The following is a 13582-nucleotide window of genomic DNA, read 5'->3' as shown; positions in this document are numbered from 1 at the left end:
AGGCCAGAATTAGAGGAGTGCAAACATCTTCGAGGCTTGTCGGGCTGAAGGAAATTACAGAGATACAGAGGGGTGAGACCATGGAGGGATTTGAAAACAAGAATGAGAATTTTAAAATCGAGGTGTTGCTTAACCGGGAACAATGTAAGTCAGTGAGCACAGAGGTGATGGATGAACAGTTTAAAAGGACATGGTGCAAGTTAGGACATGGCAGCAAAGTTTTGTCATGTCAAGCTACACTCAAATTTCCTGTAACTCCCATTAGAAAATGTCCACACTTAAAATGGATGTATATCAGTGTAAACTAAAACCCCAAGACAAGTACTAAACTCGCACAAAATATTTCTCTTTCTTCGCTCCAGCAAGATGCAACAGTGAGCAATGCCATGAAATGTGATATTATTGAAAAAAAAACTGCTGTTTATAGGCTAAAAAATCTAGCCTATTAATGTTTGCTGCAAGTAAACTATTTTAAAGACTTGGTAAATCCAACAACGTATATCCGATCTTGCAATCGGATCTGGCTCTCATTTATGTTGCTAATAATAATTTGGCGGTCAAATGTCAGTTAGTGTCTAATTAAAAGTCCCTTATTAAATTCTCCACTTCTACTCCATAAAAATAACCAATAGTTAGTTCATGAAAGTAGCATTTTAAACTGTTAAAACGGCATTGTTTAACAAGCAACTAATTAGATTTGAACTGCAGAGAGGCGTGTTAGTTGAAAAGTGATGCAGTGATCACAATAAAGAGGAATTAAGGTTTTTATTAAGTAATGGAAAACTGAATCTTCTAGAGATTGTAATTTAGCTTTCTCTGGCTTAAAGCAGTTCGATCTCAGCCTGAAATTTCCTCCCTGGTTGTTACCCGGATGTTAGACCTGAAAATGTACCCATTCCTGTACCCTATTCTGCCAATGTCAATTTACCCTCAAATTTCTGCAACTGTCATTAGAATATGGCCACACTTGAAATGGGCCTAAATCAGAGTAAACAATCCTGGCTCAAAGAAAGCATTAACTTACAATATATAATTTTTAAATATTAAAATTAAACTTGCAACTCATTAAACCATCATTCATGTACATTCGGCACACATTTAAGAACCTGCAATCGGGGAGGCTCTTCAATTTTTGATGTGATTTACGCAAATGCCAATAAAATATAATAAATGAAATAGAGAATACAGAGCCAGTCTCAGTGAGGATAAAAAATAATTAAACACTCAAAAATTTGCAATCAAGCACTAGGAAATTGATTTTGCTTCTTGCTGTGCCAGAAAATCTGGCGATAATTTGAGGAGTCCCTGTGCAAGCTCAATTGCAGGAAACACATATCTGAGGCTCTAAGGTAAGGATGGGGCCGGTTTTATGGATAGAGATGCTTTTGGGCAAAGGGATCGATGAATGACTGTAAAAGAATGAGGAGATTTGGGTGTATTGTACCTGTGGGCTGCACAATAGACTTGAACCCTGGTTACGCTTGTCTCTGGGCACAGATACAGAGGAAATTCAAGGCCCTCATTTTTTTTTTGTAGTGAGTGAATCATAGCCTCATTTGGATAGAGAAATGCACACTGATTGAGAGTCGTTTGCATCGTGCGTCATGCAATTGACTTTTCATCATGAGTACCTCTGAAGTGTGTAGAACACAAGGAAAATTGATTACAGTCTACAACAAGGCTTTCATCTAAATGCCTTGGAGTGAGGCACAGGAATAAAGCAAGTACCTTAGCTCATCACAAAGTGAAATTGACGTGGAAGGAAATTTTACGGTCAAGCTGAACTTTCACAAGTTCCACCAACTTTGACAGAGCAATTTCAATAATTTGGATCTCAGTTTGGGATCAATGGGTTGACACGTGGAATGACTCAAAAACTTAGGCCAGTTTTAATATGTAATATGAAAACATTGCAGACCAATTACAGATAGATCATAATTTGGGATTTTTATAGAACCATCAGCTTATTCTATGATCTTGTCCATTATAGTCCCGAATCGGTACCTTTTCCGTAATCTGTGTTTAGAGATTAAAAATTGTCTGAAAGGCAGACCAGGCTTGAGAGCCTAACTGAGGCCAATGAAATTTTCCTGTTGGCCTCCAGGTTCCCACAGGTGGTGGGTGTTGTGTGTTGTATTTGTAGCATTGCTAGGGCATTCTGGAGAAAGTCTTAGACTCCAGATAAAGTCAACTAACAATTCTACATTTACTATATACACTCTCCACAAGCCTTCTAAGCTAGCATCCTCTGTGCTGCTATCTCTTCTTCTCCTCAAGCCCATTCCATGTGACAGTTACATCATCACTCTTACAGTGGGAGGTTTCACTCTCACTGCCTTCAGTATTAGCCCTTTACCTCCTGATACTACATCTCCCCCCAAGTCTTTATCCAGCATTTTCTCAAATATATATACATTCATGACTTATCTACTACCCTCTCTCCCCCCAAGTCTCTGACTTCACAGATTTAGTCTGATAACAGGTTTGACAATTCTCCCCAATCTGGTTGTAGTCTGTCTGGGACAATAAGTAGTCTTCTTTCTAAGTCTGGATTGCTGACTTGGTTGAACTTTACTCCAGAGTGTAGCATTCTGTTCAGTTTGGGTTTGTTTATCTTCTTCTGGGTCTTTTGCTTTTGGGGAATAAGAATGATATTCCTCCAATTTCTTCATATGTTCCCCTCTGATGTGTGTATAACATATGATCGCTGATAGTCTTTCTGTTTATGGATTTTTGTACCATCCCTTTCCAGGTCACGTATCCATACTCTTTGACCATTGTTTAATTTAGGTAAACTTCTCACTCAAAATTTTCTATTACAATTCTGGGTTTCATTCTATAATTCTATAATTCTTTCTATAGGAGTTTTCCCTATCTTGTACTTTCTCATAGCCTTGAGCCTTTAATCCAGGAATCAATTTCTGAGACAACACTGGAAGCTGTGTTCTTAACTTCCTGCCCATCAGTAATTCTGCTGCTGATAATCCACACATTAATAGCGTTGAAAAATAAATTAGGAATGAGATTGTAAGATCTTCATTTTACTTTAGTAAAGACTTTATGGTTCTCACACCTCTTTCTGCCTCACCATTGGACTGTGGATACCACAGTGAGCTTGTGAAATGCTGAAAGCCATCTTCACCGCAAACCGAGAAAAATATTAATTCGTGATCTGTGGTCCGTTGTCTGATAATATTTCATTTAGAATCCCATGTGTCGCAAAGATGTCTTGAAGAATCCTGATAACTACTTTGGTGGTCGTAGAATGTAATCTTCGAACTTCTATCCAGCTTGAAAAGTAATTGATGATGATTATATATGTCTTCCCACTAAATATGAATAAATCCATACCTAGCCATTGCCCAGGTCTGGTTGGAAATTGGGTAGTTAACAGAGGCTTGCGCTGTTCTGGCTCGTGTATCATGCACGTCGGTCAGTTCTGGATCATGGTCTCGATATCCTTAGATACTCCAGGCTGCCATACTGAAGATTGTGCCCTTGCTCTGCACTTGTTTATCCCCAAATTACCTTGGTATAGACAATCTAAGATATCAGATTTCATTGAACTATGAATAACAATTCTGTCATTTTAAACTAATAAGTTGGCAATTATGGTCAGGTATTTCCTATACTCATGGAACGTCTTTACTGTTCTCCCTCCTGGACTTTCTTGTAGCCACCTTTGTGTACAATACTGTCTAATGCGAATGCATTCTTCATCGCTTTTTTGGCTTTGTCGTATTTCTCGCAACTTCTGTGTCCATGCTGGCAAATTTTGTGCTGTATGTTGCAAATATGATTCTATATTGCATACAAAATTCTTCCTGTGTGGGATGGTCTACCATTGCCCTTGATAGTGCATCAGCTCACAATTACAACTTCCCTTGGACGTATACTGCCTCATACGTATGCCTCATCAATCTTAACGAAACCTTTGCAAAAATGCCTCCACGTATACAATTTCCTTTTCGTCTGGATACCAAAGGTTTATGGTCTGTCTCAATGATGACTCATAATCCAATGCTGTTGTCTGAAAATTTTCCACATGCCCATGTGACGGCTAGAGCTTCTTTTCTCTCTAACTGCAAGGCATGGCTCTGTTTCTGACAATGCTCATGATGCATAGAATATTGGTGTACAGTAACTGTCATGTTGCTCCTGAAAAAGAACTGCGCCCTCACCAACAAAGGAGGCATTTGCTGTTATCATCAAAGGGAGTGTAGGGTTGTAGTATACCAAGACATCGGAGAAATAAGCATCTCTTTAATTTTCTGGAATGCTTGTTCTTGGTCTGAATTCCAACACCATGTGTACTGCTTTTTAAGAAGGTATCTCAGTGGATCAGTTATCTGTGCTAAGTGAGGTAGAAACTTTGCTAATTGATTTGCCATTCCCAGGAAACTCTGGAGCTGTTGGATGGTCTTCTGTGGATCTGCCATTATACCTTCACAGCTCACTATGTGTCCCAAGAAACAAATTGAATTCTGAGAAACTTTGCACTTCTCATTTGGAGTTAGTCCTGCTTCTTGAAGTAGCTGTAGAACCTATCGAACTCTTTGGTCGTGTTCCTGTACTGACTGCCCATATATCAGGATATCATCCATGTGACAAATAACTCCCATTAGCCCTTCTAAGATGCTGTACATTGTCCGTTGAAAGATCTCTGGTCCAAAAGTTATTCCAAACAGTAAACTATTGAAACAAAACCACCCAAAAGGTGTTATAAATGTGGTCAATAATCTTGAGGTCTCATCAAGGAGTACCTGCCAAAACTCAATATTCTGAGTTTCATAAACATGGTGCTCTAAGACAGTTTTGCTAAACTCTCATCAACTGTGGACATTGGGTAAATCTCACATGCTACTGCTTTGTTGAGCTGCGTTAAATCCATGCAAATACACAGAGTTCCATTTTGCTTTGGGACAGGAATCATGGCCGAACACCACTCCGTTGTTTGTGTTACCGGAGAGATAACGTCCGTTCTTGTCATCTCTTCCAATTGTTCTTGGACTTTGGTCAACAATGGATGAGGTATCCATCTTGATGTGAAGATACACACTGGCCTGGCCCTTTCCTTCAATGTGATCCTGTACTCCGTCTTGAGCCTTCTGCGCAATGTAAAAAGATTCAGGTATTCTGCTTGAAAGCAATTGTTTACCTTTGTTTGCTTGACTTTGTCTATCTTCTTAATCAACTGCAATTCCAAACATGCATTCCTACTCACTAAGGAAAATTCTTGATTATGCAAGACATATAAGGTCTCTCCCAGTTCCTCCCTCAATGCTGAAGAGTTGCTTGAAGTTTGCATTTTACTCTCAGTTGTGTCCCACCTGGACCATGTAACTATATATCCGCCAGTTGTAGGCAATGTCTCATTACCCATGGCTCTTGGTCAGACAGTACCGTGACTCTGTGTCAATTTAAAATTCGTGAGGTGTCCATTCACGTAGATGTCGGCCGTCCAGAAATCTTGATCTTGGTTACTAATTTATTCCAGGAAATCTCCTGGTTCTTTCTCCTCTGGACACTGCTCTTTGTGTGAAGATCTTCAGCTTTGTATTATTCAGCGAAGAAATTTTGCTCTGGCACATTTTCCCATAATGTCCAGTTTTTTTACAATTAAAACACTCAGCTTCACTTGCTGGACACTTTCCCCATCTACAGGTCTTCCTGGCTCCACAATGCATGGTTTCCCTGTGTCATGCACCTTCTCATCTGTATGTGTTTTCTTTTCCACAAAGTGTTTCTCTGACTTTGGCCTCACAAACTGTATTGGCATTGGACTTCTTCTCATCCATGGCTTGTTTTCAGCTTATAGAATGCCCCTATTCTGTTTGCGAGCTTCAGCCTGTCTTACAATTTGAATGGCTTTTTCCAGTGTAAGCTCTTCCTTGGATTATAAAGGTCTGATAAGGATTTATCCGCTATGCCGACGAGTATCCGGTCTCTAATTAGTTCTGCCTTTAATTCGCTGTTTTTGCATCCTTCTGTCAATGTATACAGATCATTAATATAGGAATCTACAGATTCACAAATCTTCTGTGCCCTCTTATTCAATTTGACTCTTTCAAAGATTTTATTGCTGCAAAGATTGAAATATTAATCAAAGACTTGAAGTACCTCTTCAAATTTATCGGAAGCCTCGTTGATCCCTGGTCTGGCAATTACATCGTCTACAGTTGCACCTACTGAATATGAAAGAGTGTTCACTTGTTCCATTTCTGATTTGATATGGAGTTGGGAAGCAGTCCTAAACTTAGGAACCTTTTCCTTCATGAGGTCCAGTTTTGTACCTGATTGGGTCCTTCTTGATTGTGGAAGCTTTCAGGCATTCCAAATTTTGAAGCCATGGTGCTTTTTTAATAGACTTTTTAAGGTGTTCCCTTTCTTTAAGAAATTCTGTTTTTTTTTTTCAGGGCTTACTTGCTTTCATGGAGGTGTCCCCGCTGTTTTCAGGAGTTCCCTGCTGTTTTAATAAGCTTTATTAGGGTGTTCTCTTTCTTTGAGAAATTCAGTTTTTTTCAGACTTTGTTGCTTTAATGGAGGTGTCCCTGCTGTCTTCGGGGGTTTCCTACCCTTTTTGGAAGTTCCTGCGCTTTTCAGGGGTGTCTTGCTTTTCGCCCTCACTTTCAACCTGAGGGAAGGATTGGGTTTTCCCTTTTTTTCCACTTTCAGAACACAATGCCTTTACAGAATTACTTCAAGCTTTTCAAAGGACTTTTAAACCGATCCAAGATCGTTGGTATTGTGACTCCCCCATCGCTGGATTCTACTTGCAGACCATCAAGCTTCTGTGGTGCAGCCTGCATTTCTGTGCTCTGACTCACCAAAGCTCTGGAGCTCTTCACAGCCTCTTCAGCAGGTAAGTAGTTCTCTTGCTGTACAGAGCCGTCATTTATCTTTAAATTTCTCTGTTGTTCACCACTATTGTTTTACCCCTGTTTTACCATTGCCACCATGTTGTGCATTGTTGTTCTATTTGTAGCGTTGCTGGGGCATTCTGCAGAAAATTTTAGACTCCAGATAAAGTCAACTAACAACTCTTTATTATTTGCATTGACTATATACACTCTCCACAAGCCTCCTAAGCTAGCCTCCTCTGTGCTGCTATCTCTTCTTCGCCTCAAGCCCATACTATGTGACTGTTACATCATCACTCTTACATTGGGACGTGTCACTCTCACTCTCTTCAATATTAACCCTTTACCTCCTTATACTACAGTGGGGGACAGTTTAGTTGCCTTGAGGTGTCCTCCTGGTGGCAGGCTGGAGGACCAGCATTCCAGGCAGGCCTAAAGGCCCTTCCTGCCTGTTTGGGTGCAGGAGCAGCCACATGCTGCCCTGTAAAGGGTCTCCCCCACCACAAATGTGATGGCCTGGCTGCAAAACTCATTTTTAATTAGAGATTTAAAAAAGTTGGAGAGGGGGCACCTCCGACGAAGTGCCCTCTCCCTTACTTACCCTCCATTACAGTCTGCTGCTTCTTTCAATCTGCAAGGCCTCTGATTGGCCCTCCAGCTTTGAGCGCCTGCCTGCCTCTGTTTTTAATTGGATGGTGAACCTGTCTCCAAGCCAATTAAGGGAGGCTCCCCCTTGATAATCCCAACGAGTGACTGTTTCCCCCATGGGCGTGTACGGCACCTTGAAACAGTCCTGATCTCTGTTTCCTGTCCCTGAAATGAAAATCCAGCCTCAGGTTGTTTTAATACTTGAACTGCAGAATATCTCAGTCAGGCCATCACCCATGTTCATTAGAGTCCTTTTACAATGTTACCTACAGGCATCACAGGAACACTGTTAACATTGAAAGCTCCATCGGAACCGTTAATTCAGGTGAAGGCTCGACAAGTTTAATCATTTACAACAACAATTTCACAACAAGGATATCAAAACGAATCCAGATTCGTAATTGCATCTGCAGATTTGGCTCAATAACAAATTATTAATTGGCATTTAAAAAGAGCCTTATCTGTTTGTTTACAATAACTTGCATTGACGTTTAATATCCTAAAGCATCTCATACAGTGGTCTGGATTTAACAAGGTTCCCAGCGTCGGGCTCTGTGGCTGGGGGAGGTGTGGGGGGGGGGGGGTGCGGAAGATCATTCCAGCAGAGGCCCACCATGGAGTCCAATGCCGGGAGTGCCAGGCCCGATCCTCCCAGCGGTGGCGAGGCTCCATGCCCCCTCCCCCACCGCCGCTGGGCGCAGGACCTGTATTTAAATATGTTAATGAATAAAATTAATACATTACAATACACTTACCTGGGATCTTTAGGGGCCCGCCGCATTCTTCAGAGCACCAGTCGCCACTCCCATGCCTTCACTTCCTCATCTGGGGAAAGCAGGCGGAACACCCGTGGGTTGGGGGTAACCTAAGATTTTTTTAGTGCAGGGTGGGGGGTGGGTGGAGACGTGGACAAATTATCATCATCAGTGTAGAGGATAGTGGGAAGGGGTGAACTGTGAACTTTGTACAGTCTGGGGGGTGAGAGAAGGTCATATTTGTAAGGTAGTGTTTTGGGGGGGGGTGGGGGAGAAAGGAAGATACTTAATGTTATTGTTATTGGTGGGGTGGGAAAGGGGCTTTAGAATTTTATTTGGTACATTGTGGTGGGCTATTTCTTTAAAAATTTAAATAAACCGGCAGGGCTGGCTGCCCTGTAAAATGGCGACAGCGCCTGCATGCAGGCAGCTGACGCCATTGCTAGCGTTGTAGAGCCTGCCCCCTCCACGTGATTGTGGGGGGCGAGCTGACCTGGGCGCGGTAGATCATGGCGGCTCGGCATCGCTTGGCCCGTGTGTGCGGGCCGCCATTTATTTCGCCTGCCGCCAGGAGCGACAGTGGGCACTTAAAATCCAGCCCAGTGTTTGACCACATTGATAGTTGAGGAAAGGATGTCATAAGTTGAGTGGTTACCGTGAAGGAGGATCAAACCAGGACAAGAGTGAACTGCTTTATAAATGCGTCAGTTAGTCTAATGGTTTATTAGATGGAAGGAACACTTTCTTCTCTAGTCTGTCAGTGAGAATTGAAAAGCTGGCAGTGTGATTGACCACACACTGAATCAGACTTTTTAATTTTATTTTATTTAAAGATACAGCACTGAAACAGGCCCGCCGAGTCTGTGCCGACCAACAGCCACCCATTTATACTAATCCTACAGTAATCCTATATTCCCCCACCACCTACCTATACTAGGGGCAATTTACAATGGCCAATTTACCTATCACCTGCAAGTCTTTGACTGTGGGAGGAAACCGGAGCACCCGGCGGAAACCCACGCGGTCACAGGGAGAACTTGCAAACTCCACACAGGCAGTACCCAGAACTGAACCCGGGTCCCTGGAGATGTGAGGCTGCAGTGCTAACCACTGCGCCACTGTGCCGCCCTCCTCCGTGGCCATCTCAGTCGGAATGGAAATCCAGCATGATTCGTGTTCCATTAGAGAGATGAAAAATTCTGACAAAACCAACAGGCCTACTGAGTCAAGTTGCTTTAAACAAAAATAGATTCTCTTGTGACTCATCAGGCAATTACATGGCCTGGTTTGGTAATTAACCATCAAGAGTGAAAAGGTCCCAGCTTTGATGGCTGATCTGTGTAGTCCTTAACTAATCTCTGCGAGGGCAGCAGTGAAGTTGTTGCAATTGTCTTTGGTGACCTCGAGCAAGGAAATTAGTAGAAACAATTTTAAGAGCTTAGCTCTGAGGTGGTAGCAGCCTGTAACAATGTTGGGTCACCAACCACCAAGTTTATATTGGCAGTCCCACTGTTACTCTGGCTCGAGATGGGCAGGCAGAGCACTCACCTGTTTCAGGCAGGATGCCACTAGTAATATGCATTTACATTACATAGTATTCACCGCACAGAAATAGGCCATTCTGTCCAGCACACCATGCCAGTGCTTAAGCTCCACACAAACCTCGTCCCAACCCACTCTTCAGCCTGAATTTTAATCGCATGCCACGTTCCTCAGCGGTGCGCTTTCAACTCGGCGGCATTCCGACACGGAAGGGCGGAGTGACCACACCCGATGACGTGTAGAGGCAGCCGCCGTGTCTCCAGCAATGGCATCCGGCGCCATTTTTAAAGGGCTTCAAACCCCTAAAGGTCCCAATCTCTGGGAGTCAGTAATAAAATGTTATGTCAGGTGTCAATCATGTATCTCACCCCTCCAATGGGTAAATCATACATTAATTGCCCTCTACCGCCATGATAAAATTTTATTAGTATCACGAACCTCCCCCCCCCCCCAACATTTGTTCCCTTTGACCCTCCACACCTTCCCACCATCCCCACAGCCAATAATAAATGTTTTTCTCACTCCTCCACCACACCAGGTTCTCACCTCGGAACTCTGTGCGGAGGTCGATCGGAGGCCATAAAATCGGCCTGGGACATCCGGCGCCTGCAAGTAAGTTTATGAGCATCTCATCTGGGAGCGGTGGCCACTGTTGGGACTGCAGCCCAGCCGACTCCATGGAGCCAAGACTTCAGGTAAGTTGGGCTTGCCTGGGATGGTCATCAGTCGTGGCGGCGAGACAAGGGTAGTCATTTGGGGAAAGGGGAGCATCTTGGGTCCCGGGGGGTGGGTTGGGAGGCGGGGGCGGCCCTCAATCGGGCACCCCTCCGGCACGCAGAAAGGCCAGCAGCTATCGCTGGGCGGCCCTTCACGTCCCCAGCACACCCGCATGCCAAGGGTAAAATACCCGTGGAGGCGGGCGAGGGCTCTTAAGTGGCCAGGCCGTTTCCCCCGCCACCCTCCCCCCACTGCCCAACTGCCATAAAGTTGATCCCTGGTCTGGCAATTACGGGAGTGGGGCGGGGAGGCCTGCCGGAGCCTCCCACTCAAAATTAAGCCGCCACCATTTGACCCGCTAGGGCGGTGTAAAATTCAGCCCAATGCTTTCTTTGCCTTTTTTATGGCCTTATTAATCTGTGTTGCTACTTTTAAATGTCAGCCTTTGCTCAATTGGTAGCACTCTCACTTCCAGTCAGGTTATGGATTCAAGTCCCATTCTAGGACTTGAGTGTGAAAATCAAAGCTGACGTTCCAGAGCAGTAGTGAAGGAGTACAACACTGTTTGAGATGTTGTTTATGGATGAGATGTTAAATCGAGGCCCCATCTGCTCTCTCAGGTGATTGTAAAAGATCCCATAACACGATTTCAAAGAAGAACAGGAGAGCTCTCGCCCCAGTGCCCTGGCCAAAATTTAACCCTCAATAAACATCACATAAACAGATGATCTGATCATCACATTGCTGTTTGTGGTAGCTTGCCATGTGTAAATTGGCTGCTGCATTTCCTACATTACAACAAAACTACTTTATTGCCTATAAAGCACTTTGATACATCCTGTGGTTGTAAAAGGCACTATATGAATGCAAGTCTCTCTTTTAGTGATTATAATTCCGTACCCCTCAGATCCCTCTGTTCGTCTACCCTATTTACGTACTTAACTTGCTTTGCGTTGGCCTATAAGAAGCAGTTCTTGCACAAAATGTCAGGAACGTTCCCCATCAGATTACAGTAAAGTTACAATGATGTTTTTCACCAGTGACAGGGATATTATAACGAGGATCACAAATGTCTCAAATTTCATTCTTCTCACTATTTCTGTGATTACTTTAAGACACTGAAAAAACTGCGATGTCATTATGTTCTATTTGTGAATTAGTTTACAGATACACGCAGGAGTAAGAGTGAAAATGCTTCATATTTGCAACAAATGCTCCAAAGTTGTGAAAATATCATTTGCAAGAATCTCCCCAAAGTTTGCAAAATAATGCATTTTGGAACTCAAATGACTTCAAATTAGAGTCATTTTTTAGTTAATGTTAACACTCACAGTCACACTTGTACCATGTCTGGCTCCTATTTCTCAGCGAGATCTAAGAACATGGTCCTGTTACGCTAACGTAATTCTTAAGCAATGCTGCACATTTTGCTTTTGTAAAATCACTCTGGGCTGTTCTTGCACAGCAGCTCATTATCAGTTCCAATCATCACAGGTGAAGGCGAAGCAGGTTATCTGCTCACCTTATCAGCCAGGGAGTCCAGGGACGTCCAGTGGTTGTGAAAGGAGCTACATAAATGCAGGTCTTTTTATATATTTTATATATTGGAATTAGCACTAACCACACAATGACATTACATACCTGTTACAGAACGGCAATAACCTCTGATTAAAAATAGAATGTTGCTACTGGAAAATACTGAGGATAGAAATTTCATAAAATGCTATTTTAAAAGCCTTAGGCTGTATTTATAGCATGCATGTTCCTTAAATAAAACCTCCCCTTTACTTAAATAAAGACTTCTGCTATTTTGTATAAAAATGTAAATCATAAGCTTTATGCTGGCAATTATTTGTGAATAGTTTGAATAATGTGCTCTTCCTTTTCACTCTGATTTGTATCCTTTCATCTCTCAAAATATTAAAAGCTGGTGTTCATTTTCAAGAGCGCAGTCACCATAGCAACAAGATTTGCTCTGTCAATTCTCATATATATGAGGAGAATAATGCCTTAGTATCATTACCCTATTTAACATAAAGATACAACGAGGAGGCAATGCCATTTGGTTATCTTACAAGCGTTAACTGTAAAACTGTCTTTAAAAATTATAAGCTAACTTTATTTTCAACTTTTTATTTGAAGTACTTCTCAAATTTCAAGCTCTTTATTTCACACGAGACAGCCATCTTGTTTTATTAGTTTGCAGCAGAAAGGTTTTGTGCACATTAATAATGTGATCATTCATGTAATCTCAATCTCTTGGTAATTTGGATATTTATCTTACTTTGTTTCATACTGTCATCTTGTATTATAAAAAGAATGAATCAAACCAGGAAAAAATAAATAGAGAAAACATTAAGGGCTGTGTTATTGCTAAATTCTTCATAATTACATATTTAGATAGGTAATTTATTATTTAACACATTTTCACCCACATCCATATTGGACACATATAAATATTGACAAACTGAGATTGTCTCCTTTTTCACTAAATAAACCAGCAGTGCAATATGGCTGTTATCAATCCAGGGGCTGGATTTCTAGCCCCCAGTACAGACATTGGTGGGCACAGAAATTCACGTCTCCAGCCAGCGTTCAGGTTTGCCTGCACCATCCCACCTGCGGTACATTTTCCCAGAGACGGGATGGGGGCAGGGAGCAGGGTGTGGTGCAGCAGGGCTACCTGCCCACAAGTAGTGGATAGCCAATTAAAGTAGTTAAATTGTCAGAGGTTGATGGGGAATTTTCTAGTCAGCCTCCAGGCACCCACCCCCCCCCCCCCCCCCCCCCCCACTGCAGATGCTGGAAATCTGAAATAAAAACAAAAGGTGCTGGAAATACTCAGCAGGTCAGGCAGCATCTGTGGAGAGAGAAGCTGATGAAAGGTCACAGACCTGAAACATTAACTCTGTCTCTCCCTCCACAGATGCTGCCTGACTTGCTAAGTATTTCTGTTTTTCTCCAGTTTCTGATCCTTGATCGAAAATCCAGCCCCTGAAGTGTATAAATGTTTTAAGAACAGTTCTAAATATAAATATTAAAATAAGTGTAGCTTATTTA

Source organism: Heterodontus francisci, chromosome 31 (assembly GCF_036365525.1).
Source record: "Heterodontus francisci isolate sHetFra1 chromosome 31, sHetFra1.hap1, whole genome shotgun sequence".
Classification (NCBI taxonomy): domain Eukaryota; kingdom Metazoa; phylum Chordata; class Chondrichthyes; order Heterodontiformes; family Heterodontidae; genus Heterodontus; species Heterodontus francisci.
Note: the sequence above shows the minus strand (reverse complement) of the source record.